Consider the following 13,322-nt stretch of genomic DNA (forward strand, 5'->3'; position numbering starts at 1 on the left):
GCAGCAAATCTAAGACTTTACATGAGATGCAAATTTGATCCCTTCTTTAGCCCAAGACACTCCTTTATCATTAAGCCATATGCATCAAAAGGCAAAATTTAGCCTGGCATAGCTCTTTTTTTATGATCTTACATGTAAATATTATTTTTCTATCCCCTGAGGCCATTTAGATATTCCAAAGACATTAGAGACAAAGATGGAGCAATTCTCAGCTCGAGTGATCAGCTTAATAGAAACCCAGGATCAAGGAAGAGCATTTTCTTGCTAACTCTCTGAGCTCCTGGTGGGCTCAGCTCTGGGGCAGGAATGAGCCACTAACAACATCCTTAATCACAGTTCCTGAGGGATGGCTTGTGTGTTTTCTGCTGTATTGTATAGGGTACAGCTCCCAGTTACAAAAGTCCAGACTAGCTTTACCCTAAGTTTATCAGACTAATTCAGATCACACTAATTTAGATCTCACTTCAAAAATAAAAAAAAGAATGCACCCCATGTGTGCCATGACTTCACACGATTTTCTTCCCTTTAAGAAAAAAAAGCATGCTAACAATTCAGCTGGTACAAATTTCACTTAGTGTCTGAAATAACCAGAATGTATTTCAAAGTAAATTCTTTACTTCTACTGTAATTTTCCCCAGACCTGAAGAATAATGAACGGTTTTATGTCCCCCACCAGCTCTGTGGTTCCTCAGTGGAATTCTTCTCTCCAGCTTTCCAAGTTCAGTCACTTTCTCAAGATGCCATTTCAAGCTAATAATACTAATAGTTCTGTGCCTAGCATTCCTCTACAGTCAAAGACCTGGAACAGGATTCACAGGGGAGATGTTTGTTTTGGGTTTGTTGAGGGTTTTTTTGCCTCTTGTGACAGGTGCCATCATAGACTCAGAATTTTCTTAAGTTAGTAAAACTGCTTCTGGAGTTTGCTACAATGCTGTCTTTTAAGTCTGTGCACTGATGATCTGCACCCTTATACACTTTGAGGAGCTCATTACATTAATTGTTTGACCTTTCCTATAATGAAGTGAACATTCTGCTGCTCTTTCTACTATCCTTTCTGTGTGATCCTTCCAGATCTATAGCAGGATTCTGTTGGGCAAAAAAACTGGCTGACAGGTTGGGCACAAAGGTTTATAGTGAATGGGGTGATATCAGGCCAGCAACTGGTCACTAGTGGGGTTCTGCATAGCTCTGTTTAGGGCCAGTGCTCTTCAACACCTGCATAAATTATTTGGACTTAGAATCAAAGGTATACTAAGTACGTTTGCTGATGATACTAAATTGAGAAGAGCTGTTCACTCCCCTGAAGGCAGAGTGGCCCCTCAGAGAGGCCCTGACAAATCAGAGACATGGGCAAGCACCAGCTGTATGAAGTTCAACAAGGGAAGGTGACAGATTCTGCACCTGAGACAGAACAGCCCTGGATGTACAGACAGACTGTGGAATGAGAGGCTGGAAAGCAGCTCCATGGAAAGGGACCTGGGGCTCCTGGTCAATGGCAAGCTGAACATGAGCCAGCAGTGCCCTGGCAGCCAGGAGGGCCAACCCTGTCCTGGGGGACATCAGGCACAGCATGGCCAGGCAGGCAAGGGAGGGGATTGTCCTGCTCTGCTCTGAGCTGGGGCAGCCTCACCTCCAGTGCTGGGGGCAGTTTTGGGTGCTACAATATAAGAAGGATATAAACCTGTTAGAGAGCATCCAAAGGAGGCCCATGAGGATGGTGAAGGGCCTTGAGGGGAAGCTGATGAGGAGCAGCTGAGGTCACCTGGTCTGTCCAGCCTGGAGAAGAGGAGACTGAGGGGAGACCTCATTGCAGTTACAGCTTCTGTGTGATGGGAGGAAGAGGGGCAGGCACTCATCTCTGCTCTCTGGTGACCACTGACAGGACTCAAGGGAATGGCCTGGAGTTGTGTCAGGGAAAGTTTAGGTCGGGATATTAGAATCTTTAATAGCTTTGGGTGGTTGGGCACTGAAACAGGCCACACAGGGAAATGGTCACAGCCCCAAGCCTGACAGAATTCAAAAAGTGTTTGGACAACACTTTCAGGCACAGTGTGTGACTCTTGGGTTGTCCTGATCAGGGCCAGAAGTTGGACTTGGGTATCTTTGTGGGTTCCTTCTAACTCAGGATCATAGAATCATTTCATAGAATGGATTGGGCAGGAAGAGACCTTAAAGATCACCTTCCTACAACCCCCCCCCCTGCCATGGGCAGGGACACCTTCCACTATATAGCTAAGGAAGGCTGCTCAAAGCCCCATCCATCCTAGGCTTGAACATTTCCAGGGTATGGGGCAGCCATAACTTCTCTGGGCAACCTGTTCCAGTGCCTCACCACCATCCCAGTAAAGAATTTCTTCCTAATATCTCATGTAAGCCTACCCTCTTTCAGTTTGAAGTCTTTCTCTCTTGTCCTGTGACTACCTGACCTTGTAAAAAGTCCCTCTCCAGCTCTCTTGCAGACCCACTTGTGCCTGAGGTACTGCAAGGTGCTGTAAGGTCTTCACTGGGCCTTCTCCAGGCTGAACAACCATACAAATTCAAATAATGTTGCTATGATAGGTGTGAGATTGGAATCTCTTGGCCTGAAAGCCACACTGGGCTTAGCAGAGCAGAGTTTAAACTCTGTCTTGGAGAGAGAGAGCTGAAACAACCTGGACTATCACCCAAAATACAGACAGGACACTCTGGCCAGTGAAAAGTCATATAGTGTGACTGGCAGTGCTTTACAAAGTGAGTTTGGATGAAGTACATGTCTGTGAATGGAAGCAGTAAGAAAACCGTAAGATAAAAGGAAGAGAACATCATAAATGTTGGAAGCAAAGTACAGAAGGAAGAGACAAAGAGGCACAAGTAAGAAAATCTTTATTTTAAAGAAAATTTCTGAGTGGAAACAAACAAACAAAAGACATAAAGCAATAAAACAGAAACATTATTTCCTGATGGTGGATTCTTACCACACCAGGGAAAACAAGATGTATTTCTACAATGGGCGGATCTCTTGGATCACATGAAAGAAACAACAAGCTCCATTAACCATTTTTCTAACAATCAGGAATTGGGAATGAAGAAAATACCAGAAAGAACCAGGATTACATTGTGAGAGATCTGTTCTTTAAAGCCCAGGAGCTGCAAGGGCAAGAAAGACAAGGTTAAATGTAGGTCAGCTGCAGAGCTAGGGAGGTCCCCAGTGAGCAGAGCATGGGCTAGGATTTGAGAAATCTGATGGCACTTCAGATTTATCTTCCACTTCACTGTGCTGCACTTTAATCCCACTGATGTGAAAGAGAAATCTTTCCTACCTACCAAAATAAGCAGTGAGGAATAAATTTAGCACTCTGGAGATACTGGTGTGATTTGCTGCCGGTTAGACAACAACTGAGCTCCAAGAGTAAGGCCAGCTAGGTTTTCATGTTACCTGGGACTCCTTTGCTTGGATAGAGCCTGAAAACCTCCTACAATTTACAGCTCTTGAGCCCAAATATGCTTGCAATGCCAGACCTGAGTCTCACCAGAAGTGGTAGGAGCATGGTCACCTGGGCAGACACTGAGGTGAAACCAGCCATGAGGTGATGCTGGTGCTAATAGCGCCCAGACTGTGCCTGCATCAAAGGCTTCTCGCAAAAGGCATGCTAATCAATAGAATTTACAACTAAATTATTTGGATAAGTAATAGATAAACTATGTAACTTAGTACATAAAATATGTAATTAAATGTTATTTGTGAACTAGGAAGTCCAGCATGAAGATTAAGCTGACTGTCCAAAGCGGCAGGAAGGTCAACTCCCCTTCTCAGCCATGTCCCAGAAGCACCAAGACACCCCTGATGTTCCTCACAAGATTGATGGGACCGAGAGTTTCCTTAGTCATTCACAGAGAGCAGACAATGCCATTTCCTCTCTTGTCTCTTCACAGGGTGGGAGGGAGGAGGCTGGCTGCATCTGCCACAGGACCTCAGAGCAAGCTGCTGATGATAAGAGCCCCAGCAGCCCTTGCTGGCTGTCACCATCCCATCATCAGCAGCCCTGAAACCACCAGCACTTCCCCTGTGCCTCTCATCTGACACAGTTCCTCTCTGGACACACACCAGCCAGCAGAGCCTACCTGTACCACCACATTCAGCAGCAGCAGCAGCAGCAGCCACATGAGCCTATAACAACCTGTTCAACCAGCAACAAACTGCAGAAATTAGTGAGAGAAAGGAACAAATATGGATCTTCTAGGAGGTTTTAAGCTGCTTATCCAGTTTTCTCTAGTTTTCCTAAGGTTGTCTTCTCATTCATAAAATTCTGGTATAGAGAGAAAAGGGTTTCCCAGTCTGCTTTGCTTGTAAAGCCACAGCAACTTAGGCAGATAGGTGGACTTTTTCTTTAAATAAGTGCATAGGTTGTTGCTGGCATGAAGCAGATTGAACTCAGAGGCATGTGTTAAAACAATAACACTGCAGAATTCTTCAAATTAAATAGTGTCCTTGTTAAAATATTTATAGGAGAATAATTTTTCAGATAAGAAAGCTAAATAGTCACATATAAATGCTTCCATACCTCAAGTTTAGAGATACAGTGTTTAAAAATAAAATTTAAAAATTCCCCAAACTGAAAATGCTGTACCAACCAGAAAGCCTAGTCTCAGTGTGAGGCTCATCTCTCTAAGAATCCTTGTCAGATTAACTTCAGACTTTACACACAAAAAAATCCTTCTCTGGCTAGAGAAAATAATTGAAAAAATGTGAGTAGAAAGCAGCTTTTTTTTCAGAAAGTTAGGAAAAGAAGGCTGAGCTAAGTGTAAAGCTAGGTGTAATCCTCCCAATGGAATCACTGGAATATTTTTAATATATGAAATATTTTATGTTTTAAACTCTATACCTCAGTCTCACTGTATTGCGTCTATCAGACCACTAGGCTTCCTATCATCTTTTCCTGATACTTTTTTTCTGTTTCAAGGCTTTTTGCTGGAAAATGTTAGAATCCAAACCCAATACAGCTGTAGGAGTTGAGCAGCTGCCTCACATTTGAGATGAATGGTGCAGCTTTATCCTCAAGTGCACTCAGTGCTGACTAATGTGAGACACTTCCCAGGTGATCACATCCAACCTCAGACGTCTCAGTAACTTTATCACAGGGAGATGAGGACATAAGCAATGGGAATGGGCTGGAGGGCCTGCAATAGCCTTTACCTGATGGCCTCAAGAGATTCCCTTCTCCATTTCATGCTGAAAAAATATATGCCCAGCCACAACCACTGCTGTGAGCTGTGGCAAACAGCTTTTGCTGTCACAGAGGAAAAAACCCATGCAGCTCTTCCCAACACTTTGTATAGCCTTGGTGCTTCTGGTCTTGGCTGGTTTCTTCAGCCTTTGCAGCTAGTTAGAGACTTCCCTTCACCAGGAGAGCAGAAATACCACCTGTTCCCTTAGGATGGTAAAAACAGCCTCTTGTGACATTGGTGCAGGCTTGCAGGAGGTGAAATCCATGGCCTTCTCTGCCAAGCTTGGAGGTGAGTTTGCAAAGCATGAGTGCTTAGCAGGAGCAGACAAGGTCTGTTGAAGGCTTGCCTAAGCAGTTCACAGGCATGCAAACACAAAATATTGGCATTTCCTTCAGTTTCATTTCTTAGGCTACTCCGTGTAATTCCTCCCTTTGGTAACAGCAATTCTTGGTGGTGTTTTCCCCATTAGAGTCCTTGGATGCCAAGAACTTCATTATGTGTATCTTACTTCAATACAGCACACTGCTTCCATTCTTGTACAATGCTCATCACCTTCAGGAATTGTACCAACTCCTGAAGAGTCTGATCCTGCTCTTATTACAGGTGATGACTGAGCTTCTCCATGAAACCCATACATGCTAACTATCCATTTAACCTCACTCCTCAGAAGGCAATGAAAGCAGCAAGTGGCAGGAGGCGGGTGGGAGAGGGCTGTGGTGCTGACTCTGCAGCAGCCAGATCTTGGGAGCAGCCCCAGCACTTAGGCTGCTCATAGCCCCAAAACACTGTGCTGGCAGCCAGGATCAGCAGCATGGTAGGGTTTGTCCTGCCCTCCCACTTCCAGCATTGGGTCAAACTGATCTGCTGTCCAGTACCTACTGCTGGGGATATGTGTTTACCAAGAGTAGTAGCTGATCTCACTGTGACACATGGCGAACCTAAATTTCCTTTAGCCATTCTTCCCTCCCCTGCTCAGCCTGGAAATATCAACTGCAGAATTCCCCTCAAGGGAAAAAACCAAAAAAAAAAAAAAAACCACCAAAAAAAACAAGCTGTGTGTGCATTGCAAGGAACCCAGTTATGATACCAGAGCTGAGATCTGGGCACTAAGGCTGCTGGAATGAGTTTGCTAGTGAATTTCCCAAATACCTTTTTCTTTTTGGTTTTTTTGTTTGTTTGTTTGTTTTTGGGGTTTTTTTGTTTTGTTTTGTTGGGTTTTTTGTTTGTTTTGGTTTTTTTGTTTGTTTGTTTTGAGTTTCTTTTTGTTGTTGTTTTTTTTTTGTTTTTTTCTTTTCACATTTTGGGAAAATTAGCTGGAGACACTGGAAAATTCACAAGCACTTCATACACTTCTAAGTAAGTGTAAACACCTGGGGATGTTCACTGATAAGTTTAACAGCTTCTGTAGGAAGTCACTAGCTGTTCAAACATGTAATTATGTGTTAACAAGCTTAACAGGGCAATGATTCAATAAGTGGAGTATGGGATGCTTTTCTTCCTTGTTTCCCTGCAGATTGGAGGCAGCATATATACCTTTACTTGTCCAGCTTAAAAAAATAAAATAAATAAAATTACCTTTTAGGAGCCCTTCAGCAGCTAGACAATTGTGTCATTTTAGTTCTTTCAACAATCAGATGGACTCAAGAGCAACATTATTTCCTGGCCAGGGGAGTATGGAGCAAGCTATGGCTTCTCATATAACCTGCTTCCTTGGGCTCCTGAAATTCATACTGCACCAGCAGTGCTTTTCCCCGATGCCAATTCAAAGCCTAGAGAGGTTTGGGTTTCGCCCTATTTAAAAATAAATACATGCTAATTATAGGGCAAAAGTAAAAAATCTCCATTCTACTGTGCTGTGCAATTCTGCTGCTTGGCATGGGCAGAGGGTTCAATGCACCTTTGCTGTGAGCAATGGGGAGGGCTGAAAAGGAAAAATCAATGCCATTTCTTGTTCAATTAAGTTCATTGTGATTCAGAACCACCTCCTCACACTGCAGAGCCTGCAAGAGATCAGTGCTGCAATCACTACCTTTTAACAGCTTGTGTTCTCCGTCTGGACTGCACAAGTCACTCACTGGCAGGGCATCACACTCTGAGAAAAAGAAAAAATGGGGGAAAGAAGAAAAACCTCTGAAATGTGTTGTCTGAATCACGGGTCTTCAGATGGGCATTTCACAGGGGGCAGAGAGGGCAGTTTTCTCAATGAGTCATTTTATTTAGATGTCAGAAGTACTGCTGTCTTTTTACCCTTCAGTAAAAAGTTTGCTCTCCTTGCTGCCTGGATGAGAAATATCTGCAATACCTATCGTGCTGCTTGGTCTGGCTCAGGCTAAGTGGTGTGATGGTCTGGCTCAAAGACTTTTGGAAGTCAATAGAAAGATTCTGAGGTCTCTGTTGGACTACAGCTCAGATCAGCCCAGGAATCAGGGGCTATCAAGAGGTCATGACAAAGGATTTTTAGGGGCTCTCCCACCCACTCCCTCACTTTCACTGTTCTGAGGCATCTGTAAAAAAAAGTCTGTGCAGAAGAATGGGTAACCTGGAGAGTTTCTAATCCCAAGCCCCAGCCCGCTGAGGATGCCAAGGTCTACCATGGTGCAGGGTGCCCCCTCAATGCCAGCACCAGCACTGGCACCCCACAGGTCTGCTCAGCACCTCCCAAAAGAGGAGACCAGGATGCTTGTGAGCATGTCTCACTCTAGTGACAGGACAGACAAACTGCAGCAGCCTGCCTCTTCCCAGCCTGCCTTTAGTGGCTACTGCCTGCTCCTCAGCTGGAAGGGCTTGTCCAGGGCCCTCGGGCTTCAGTCCCCAAATCACTAGGGTCTAGCAGAGCAAACTGTTCGTTACAAAACCTAAAGATGAGAATGAACATGGATGGCACAGGCAGAGAACAACATGAGAAAGAGAAGTAACTCCTTAATGTTACTAGGCAAAGGTCTTTGGTGCTCACAAACAAACATGGTTGTTTTAGGTCCTGAGTGCATTTAAGCTAATGGCAATGGATAAGTGATGCATGAAACACCTTAATTCACAGCCACCCACATCTCTTCCCAGCCTCTTTATTGCACTGCTAGATCATGCTCAGGAGCAAGACAAGTCCTCAAGGAGGCTCCTGGCTGTCTGGTGCTCTTAAGCAGCTACAAACAGCAGCCTGGAACTTCTCTTGACTTTTCCAGCTGCAATCACCTGCATGGCGCTGACACATGACAGTGATATTTGAGCTAATTGTGCCAACTGGGGCATGCACGAAACAAATGTGGCCCAAATGCAGCTGCTGAAGAAGGATGTTCTTTAATGAATGTGTGCTTCTCTGCTCAAGTCATGCCTTTGTGAAATCACTTTGCAGTTCACATCAGGAAGAAGCTTTCTACTCAGATTCACAGGACTTATCTCTGACTTTTCCCAGTTTCCAGTGTCATAAATGGGTTCCTGAAGCTAATAGTAGAGAAGGGTGACGTTGCCTGTGCTCAGCATCTTTGCAAATCAGACTGCTGATGAATGTACAGACCTAAAATGTGTTTCCTTGTCACAGAGTCCTTTTCATCTTTGTATACATTCTTCTTCCCAGATTTCATCCTTCCTAGGAAAGTGAGATCTCACTTGGAGTTCTTGCAATGCCCGTGTGAGTGGCTGAACATCTGTCCTAGCAATGTTCTCATCAGCCCACAATTAATTAACACATTGGTTTCCTGCTCCCTTAAGCCCCAAGTTCCCCAGAAATGTTGGTTTTCATGACTAAGGACTGATGAAGAAAAATCTTGAAGCAGTATCTTCCTATGAAAGCTGGAAATCTGATAAGGTTGGTTCTTTAAATATGTATTTATGGGGTTTTTTTCTAGAACAAATCATATTGACTGTTACAAAGAAAACTCAGAGTGGTATTTCAGTTATTGAAGTCCTACTGTAACTGAAGGTTAATAGCTGCTGTGGCAGTAGATACTCTATAAATCAATGGCAGAAACACGTGGATCAGAATATCACCCCACTGAGGCACATCCCATCTCACTGTGGTCAATAGAAGTTGTGCTGCCAATGTCCATGGAAGCAGGAAATGTTCACGTGTCAGCAAATTTTAATACTAGTTATTGATACATACTGAGGATATAGGCTTTATGCTCCCAGATTTTGTTCTGACAATGGCACTGTTTACTCCAGAATTGAAGTTTGGTTCTGAACCAAGATCCAGAATTTGGTTATTGGCATTTGCAACCAGAGAAGCTGAATTATCTTAATGCCATGGGACTACACTCAAGGTTATTACCAGACACTCAGGATGACAAGTATCTGGGCCAAGGTATCTGTTAAGGATGTCAGAGAGTGAGCAGCAGCTCTGGCACATTACCTACAGCTCATCACAAACCTTCAGATTCCACATGTGGTGTGGATTTCACCATAAGGAAACAGCCACTGGAAAAACCTCCAAAAGGATAGGATGGACTCCCCAGCATTGGAGGTTTCTAAGACACGACTGGACAAGGTGCTAGATAATCCCATCAAGATTCCCTTTTCCATCCAAGGTTGGACCAGATGATCTCTGGAGGTCCTTTCCAACCTGAGTTGTCCTATGGTTCTGTGTTCTGTGACAATAGGAATTCTGGATGCCAGGAAATTCACCCATACAAGGCTTTACACAGCCATTTTCCAAGTCTATATACTCCCCTGTAGCCTATAATCAAAAGTTCACTACATGTGCCATCAATGTGAAAAAACCCCAAAGACTGGCTTTAGGCTTCTGCTTCTTGAAGGAAAATTTCAGTGGTAAAGATGCCAGGAGCTGATACTGCTTTTCTTCTGAGACTGCTTTAGTGAAGCCACCCCACTCTTTTGAAACATCCACAGGCACCTTAAGCAAATCATGTGTTGCAAACATAATTGTAGTGGGTGTGAACTCCATCTGGCTCCTCAGCATGCCTCCCCTCAGCTCGCCTGGGCTCGGCAGCAGAGCCAGTGCCACCATCCCATGGAAAGGGGTCACGCTCATGAGCAGCACTTGGAGTGCATGCACAGGCACCCTCCTAAAAATACATCCCAGAGGAGTGCAGCTAAATGCAAACACTGCTCTTTCTGTAACAGATAGCGCTTCCCTTACTGGATTGGCTGGCACAAGCTGATCATGGTCAAGTGATGCCTTGGTTTGTGAAGGCTGCTTTTTAAAAGAAAGAAAGTACTGAAGAATGAACACAGAGACTGAGCTTTTCAAATGAGCATAGAGGAGCCTGGCATTCTGGTATTCCCCTTTGAAAATCACAGAAGCTGGGCCTGAGGTTTCCATGATTCTAATCACTTTCTAAGTTTATATCAGATCATTTTTTAATGTTTCAAATAGGTTAAAAATACCTTAACCAGCATTTTTCATTTTTTAAAAGATTTGATATCAAACAATAATGTCCCTTTTACATCCACTCAGCCATATACTTTTTGTTTCCCGATTTTGTATTTGAAACCAGAGCAACAGTTTACATTTCAGAAATATATTTTCACAAGCATGAAATGACAATGATTTTCCTGGTGAATGATAAGTGCCTTTTAAGTACTAATTTCTAGAGCGATGTGGGGCAGATTCTGGCGCGTAACTTTAATTTTTTATGCTTAGCTAAAGCCAGGCATGTCCAGCCAGTAATGAAGCCAGGTGTCTAATGAACAAGATCACCCAAAAAAACCTTTAGAATTCCAGCTGTTAGCAAAAGGTATTTCTTTAATCCTACCTGTCACATTTTCAGTGTGTTCTCATCATTTTTCTGCTTAAATATAATCTTGGAGGATCATACTTTGAACAGGTATTCGTTTATCAGGTGGGTTTGATATTTGCATGTGTTTTTCTGGCTGGCCACTTTGCTCTAGGGAAGGCAGCAGCTGAGGACTGGGACCCACAGCAGGAGCAAGGACAGCCACCTCTGCAGGGCTGTGAGGCTGTCACTCAGCCCATCCCTGCTTCTCAGGAGACCCTCGAGGCAGGAGGGTGCGGAGCACAAGCCACTGGTGCCTGTTTCCATCAGCTTCTCCGGGGCCAGGTCTCTGGCTGACCGCGAGGGAGAGAGAAAGCAAGCGGTCACCTCCTGGTAGAGGCAGTGTTACTGCAGGATGAGCTAACAGCGAATGCATTGCTCAACACCCATGGGAGGGACTTTTTAAATATCACCGTGATCGCTGGACCCTCCCCTTCAACCTGAGACGACGCTTAGAATAAATCAGTCTCTGACTGACAGCACCAAAGATTTCATTTTTATCCCTATTACTAGCCTGAAAACATGAAATAAAAAGCCCATGGTGTGAGCTGTTTGAAGAGATATTTTGCATTTTAAAAAGGGGATGAAGGGAAAAAGAATTTGTGGGGATACAGACAGCTTTGCTGGGGAAAGCATCTCTCTGTTACCTTGAGCCGGCTGCCTCTTTTGAGTTTCAGCCATGACAGTAAGCCAGCCAAAAACTAAATGAGAAAACACATCCTCTAAACGTGGTGGGTCCCCTTGTGGTAGATAATTTCGGTGGAGCTAGGCTGGAATTAAATCATCTGCCCAGCACACTGCTCCGTGCCTGGCAGCAGCAGCAGGGCAGGGCTGCCCACCCAAACATCCCCGCAGCCCCCGGGGCGCACGGAGCCGCCCACGCCGTGCCCATCGCCATCCCTGGCACTGCTTTATCTGGCCAGCAGCCCTGGGCTCTGTCCCTCTGCCTCCACCACGGCGGGACATGGCAGCCAACCCTCACAAGTGGAGCATGAGCCTGCTGCTGCTGCTGCTGCTGCTGCTGCTGTTGTTGCTGCTGCTGCTGCTGCTGCTGCTGCTGCTGCTGCTGCTGCCAGCGTGGAGAGCTTTTTCTTAAAAACAAGGGCAAAATCGTGCTGATGAGCAAAGTGTCCTGACAGGAACTGAGCAGGGCACCGTCAGACGTTCCTCTCCTTAAGCACAGACTGATGTCTCTTGGAGGCTGGCTGATATTCAAGCACCTTCTAAAACATGACACCTTCCAATACCAGGTTGGGGGGAAAATAAAGAAAAAAAAGGACAGTCTGATAAACAACTGTCCCCACTCCATCCTGCTGCCCGGCTCCAATAGAGCTGAGAGTGCTGCTATTTGAGATGGGCAGAAACTGCTGGCTTTTGTTCAGAATCTATAGTGCAGTGGGCCCCTTCCTGGGGCAGGGAAGGTGGTAAGACTGGAGTCAGGCTTGAATTTCAGACAGATCTGGACTGCCACAAAAGTCAAGAACATTTAGAGGAATTTGGCCAGACCCTTTTCTCCTCTGTAATTGATGCCTCAAGCTGTGAGATCTCTTTTTGTTGTTGCTTGGCCAGAAATCCCCTAGAAATGCCTGTTCTTATGAGACTTGTGGCCAGATTGCCAGAGGCTACAGTCATTTCGGCAGTGATAGACATATCAAAAGCCAGATATTAAACTCTTCCTGATTGTGTATTGGAAACTGCCCCAAAGTTAATTCCAAAGCAGATTTGCAGAGTGTAATATTCAATCCAAGCTTCTTGGAGCCAGCCCAGCCTTTAACCTGAAGCTATAGCTTGTCTGCCTTGAGAAAAAAAGAGGAACAGTCAAAACCCTAGCAGATATGTTTATAAATCTATAAGAAATAATAAACCAATAAACCAATACAGTTATCAGTAGGGCAGAGAAGTAAAATGAAAAATTCCTCTGGCTGCAGCCTCCACAATCTGGTGCTCCTGCAAAGGTGTCCTGTCCTTCTAAGCAGCAAACACAGCCATAAATGGCCAAGCTGCCAAGACCTGAAAAGTCCAATGTTTATGCCCATGTACCTCAACAAACGCTCCTTTCATCCTCTTCCTTTTTTGTGCTGATAATGCACCAACTGTGAGATATAAAAGGTCTTTTGGGCTATCAAACCCATCCCTCTGGGTAAAAGGACAGGGCTCCACATTTTGATAACTGCTTCAATCTCTCTTATGCGTTATAAAATCCCTCTTCACCACAGCAGCAAAGACCTGGGAAAAAGTGTTTTGCCTCAGCTTCATCTTAAAACTTTTCCTACTTTGAAGGAGAATTTTGTGCATATTGCAGAGCTTAGCCTTTGCCTCCTTGACATTGCCAATGTCTTCAGGAGGGTGTACAGGACAACCCTACTGTGGGCTACAGCTTTATGGTGG

This window comes from Agelaius phoeniceus, chromosome 1, assembly GCF_051311805.1.
Source record: "Agelaius phoeniceus isolate bAgePho1 chromosome 1, bAgePho1.hap1, whole genome shotgun sequence".
In the NCBI taxonomy this organism is placed as follows: Eukaryota; Metazoa; Chordata; class Aves; order Passeriformes; family Icteridae; genus Agelaius; species Agelaius phoeniceus.